The sequence below is a fragment of the Lissotriton helveticus genome, chromosome 9 (genome assembly GCF_964261635.1).
Source record: "Lissotriton helveticus chromosome 9, aLisHel1.1, whole genome shotgun sequence".
NCBI classification, from domain to species: Eukaryota; Metazoa; Chordata; class Amphibia; order Caudata; family Salamandridae; genus Lissotriton; species Lissotriton helveticus.
Genome location: NC_136070.1, coordinates 829,381,723 through 829,386,769, shown reverse-complemented (window position 1 = coordinate 829,386,769; position 5,047 = coordinate 829,381,723).

Here is a 5,047-nt window from a genome sequence, read left to right as displayed (position 1 = left end):
TGTCCCAGCAAGACCTGTCTGGATTCCTAAAGTCGGGGATCTAGTCAGGGAGAAGATCGCGGTAAAAAAGGAATTTGGGCCTTCTTACAGAAAAGCAGTTCCTGTCTTGTCTGTCAACGGGACAAGATCAGTTGTACTACCGCCACTTGCTGGTAAAAAGGAGAACCGAGTTGTATCCATCGACCTGGTAAAACCACAACATGTGGCCGATAACAAACAGTAGGCCAAGTGGACTCCCAATAAGTAGCAGAACACCAAGGTTTGCTACCAGTACAGAGGTTCTTACGAAGAGGCTCATCACATTTGAAACGCCTACAGAAGAACAACAAGGACTATGCAGCAATGCAATAGAACTCAGACCTCTGAAAACCCAAATAAAAACATTTAGCAGAGACACACCAATCTATAATGAAGTACCAAACGAAAATGCAAGAAACAGAAATCCTGAAGCAATTGGAACAATTGACAGAACTGCATCCGGATACTTCATAAACTTCGATGATTCCTCTGAAGGCTTCAGTGAATCAAAGACACAGCCATCATCAAAAACCTTTAAAGATAAAGCTAAGGAACTTTTGAAACAACTGAAAGAAACATATCTGATTTCTCCATGGATTGAATTTTGGGTGGGTTTTGGTGCATTTATCCTCATACTTTGGCTCATCATGATACTAACATTGGGACGCTTTATTGAGGGAAAATATGCAAAAATGGACACAGCAAGTCAGAAAATCAACTTGATCCTCAAACCACACACATCTTCACACGTCGAGAAAAGAGAACTTTCTTCAGCCAACTTCACAGCCAATCCGATACCTGGTGGGGTAGCCTGGGACAACACTGACTATGAAATTTATAGTCCGGTCGAGATCCTGAAATATCCACACCAAATTAAGATCTCCTTGAGTGACTTTGTAAAACCAAACTCATTTGCTGATGATTGGGACTTCGAAAGCATTAATAATATGATGTCTGATTTAGTAATGTCTGCTAAATTTACCAAACATGATTATTTGCAGGGTTCTTCAAATTATGATAGTATGTACTGTTATAACCACTATGGTAACCATTTTTTACATAGATCTGCACAAACTAGAAATGTTTTAAACTATAATCAATGGGAACATTGTGCAACACCTCCAAAAGGGAGCTCAAGAACCGTTTACGACAAATATTCATATTTTTCAGGTTTTAACACAAGTAACGCTGAAGCATTTTATTTTAAATTATCAAATAAGACAGGGACCAAGACCATGATAACCAACACAAAATTGATATATTCAGACTCATTCTTTGAACAAATGAATACTTTTGGTTTTGATTATTGGGACAAAAATGTTGAATTGAAAAGTGTTTGGGGTACAAAAGATTGGCAAGTACAGGGTATAGAAGCTTTGTTCAGAGCCTGCATGATCCCAGAACAAATGATATTTTTAAATGACACTGTTCAACAGACCACCTGTCTTGGCTTAGCCAAAATCAAAGATTTAAATAAACCGTCTATTCCAAAGCCAACAATGTTTAGCAATAACTCTGATACAGATGAAGAGATAGACGTAAACCATATATTAAACCAAAACAGAACACATCCTGATTGGAAACAGTGGTTGATCTGGCCCACAGATACTAATAACTGTCAAGACAGATTCCTGAACAAAACGCAGGGGCTAAAAATGACCAGGCCAGACCCTAGATATCCTCAAAGACATCACCCAGGGATAATAACCACCTACAGTGTGGGCAAATTATGCCTTCAATGGCTACAAACTTCCACACTGGCAGAAATTAAGCAACACCTAACTTTACTTACTGATGGTGCTGACTTGCGTGATTTCACTTTGGGACCACGCAAACAGCGTCGAAAGCGTTTCATAGCAGCCTCTGTATATGCAGCATACAATGAGGCCTGGAAGGTTACTCAAATTGAAACAGCAGAGAGAATACGGGAAATTGACCGTATTAATTTGGAAAAATCACTTTCTGTAGTGGACAATGGGTTAATGACTCTGTCCTCCAGAATTTTTTCTTTGGACAGCATTGTGTCTTCAGCAATCGATATATTATCGCAAGACTTACTGTTATTACAACACGGTCAGTCACAATTGCGTTCTATTGTACAGCTTGGCTGGACGTTACAAAATCTGCGTTCAGGCTATGTGCCTTGGCGTCTAATCAACACAACGTCATTATTCCAAATCTTTAACCTTACTGATAGACAAATCAGTATGGCACAAAAGGGTGCTGATTATACAATCTTGAGCATTGAAAAACTCGAAAGATTACCAGTGACAATGTCAGAACGACCTGTCAGTGAATGGATAATACATGGGATAATAAATATTCCAATCTCAACCTTCAGGTTTCAATACTGCCAAAAATATATACAGGCTGGCATGTACGAGAAATTGGGAAAGGGGTACCTTAAAACAACATGGAACCTGCCCTATTCACATGCATGTGTCAGTAATAAAGGACAGAAAGTGTTTCTTAGTGGCAACAATTGTGCGATGTCACTAAGTGGCACACTTCTGTGTAACGGAATTAGTTTGCATGGAGCCTGTGAAGGGAATTCATACAACCTTTCATGTCACCAGCAAGGCGCACCTGCAACAGAAATAGAACCATTCTTTCAAAGACTCTATAATGGGAGTTACATTCTTATTGTAGACCGCAGATGTTGTAGTCTTATGCCCGGGACTCCTTATCTAGTAACTACCACTGCGAAGGTCAAGTGCTGTGGACGCTCGTTGTTCCCCAGCTCCTTCCCAGACAGGGAGGCAAGGGCATGGCCCGATTTGAAAATTACTTCTATTCGAATAGATACTTTAAGCAGAATGAAAACAGTGCTTCTTCAGACGCCTACCAGGCTCTCGTCATCAAAAGAGACGTATGATCTACAAGTCGCAAGGACGACTGCAGAGATACATACATTATTATCAACTAATTCCCCCGTACATTTCGCGGAAATCCTGAATGAAATCTTAAATATTTCTGATACCAATGGGGTCTCAAAGGTATTTAAGACAGTATTTTCGATGGCATTAACACCATTCAAAGCCATACTGGGTATTTTTCCAGATTTCGTCCATTCGATTTTTGGCGGACTTCCCCTGATCTTGGGACTAATTGCAGGAATCCTATTCTTAGTCCTTATTTTTCGTTATGGCAACCCATGTCACAGACAAAACTCTGGCAACAAGAGAAGAAACAATCCTAGCCATTGGATACCGGGACCGGATATCAAAAATCCTGGGACTCTCCCGGCTTAGAGACCTGAACATGACTTGGTTTCTATCATTTCGACCAATGTGGCAAAGATGTGTTTTACCTGTATTAAGGTGTCTGCTATGCGGAGAAGAATGCGTGTTAGACACCTGTCTGACGCTACAATCGGATGCGCTAATGGATGCAGAAACATTGTTGAGCCCGATCAAGGTTCATGCTTTGTGCTGCCCTCAAAGGCTACCAATCCTGATGACGGCATTCGTGGAAGCTTCACCACTGCGATTGATGGGTAGTGAAGTTCAAGATGAAAGCAGCATCGAACAGGTACGACCTTCTGTCAGCAATGCGAATCAGAATGTCAATGGAGACAATCATGCACAAGAATGCATGATTACACCTATTTCCGAGTTAGTGGAACTTTCCCAGGAAGCTGTTGACAGTTTTTTCGAAAGCCTAAATGATATGATGTTCTCACCCGAACAGAAATAGAGACTTTTGAGCAAGCTCGCACACGGCGTTCCCTGAATTCGGCCTTCAAATTTAAATAATAAAGTCACATGAACTATTTTTCACTCCAGTTCACGGACAGCAACTCTTTCAGAAGCCCCAATTCATTTTTTCGGTTTTTCGGGACACTTATCTTCTGCTTAAAGTAAGAAACTATTCCTAAAGAACTAAGATTTCTATTTTTAGATACTTTATGGACTTTAGCTGCCCGCTGGTATGTTCACAAATATTTTATTCTGTGATGGAATGGTCTCGAAACTTTTTTCTGTATTTAAGAAACCATTTCATGTGTAATTCTCATATACCAAATAAGCAATAATGTATACAAATGCGTGATTACTTTAGCATTATTCCATAGCTTGAGTGCATACGATATATATGTCTGCAAATTTTCCGTATATTTGAAGAATTTCAAAATGCATTTATGTATTTTGGGGTGGTAAGGTATACACACTACTCTATAGTATGTTGTACTATGTTATACTATGCCTAGATTAGTAAATATGTACATAGTTAGCGTGGAGTGGGTGTTATGTATTCCTATAGGTTCTGAATCGATCCCCCTATTCCTGACCCTATTCTAGTTAAACAAACCAACAAGTTAACTAGCAGTCAGCCCATGAGGCAGAAAACCCCCATGATGCAGATACCGTTATCTGACGCAGTCACACTACGGCACAGGAACGTGTTATCTGATTAAGTCATAACGCTTGCGATCTAATTAGACAAGCGATATTCCTCCAGCCCCTGATAAGGCATACGGAGTTCTCATAACAAATCAAACCTATGACAACCTGGGCAAAACCCTGCGGCCATTGTTTTGATTTCACCGAGAACTTCAGTAAAAGAATGTGCTAACGAGCAAGTCGTATGACATCTTTATTGACGTATCTATGTCCATCCTTACGTCAATCTCGGCACCTTAAAGGTATAAATATTACCGATCTTGCCCTATGCAAACACACGCGTGGTGACGAGACGGAGCAGCCATACTTGCCGAAGCCAAGAGCAGAGCAGACCCCGCTGGCAGCAGCCCCGCCTTCCTGACGCGCTGAGAGACGCGCTGCTTTCTCCTGCCGAGAATCCAGCACCGGCGTTTCTGGGTAGCCCTCGCAGGCAGCCTGGAATATCAAGACCAGAGAAAGAGATACCATTCCTCATTCATCCTAACTTCCAGGTACAGAACTGAATAACCCCTCACAGAGAATTCTTTAGTTATTCACTTGGCAAAAACAAACTTAACTTAAACTGTAACTTTCTATTCCCGCCCACGTATTAGGCTTAGGTCAGGTACACGGGGTAGGCGTATCTAGAA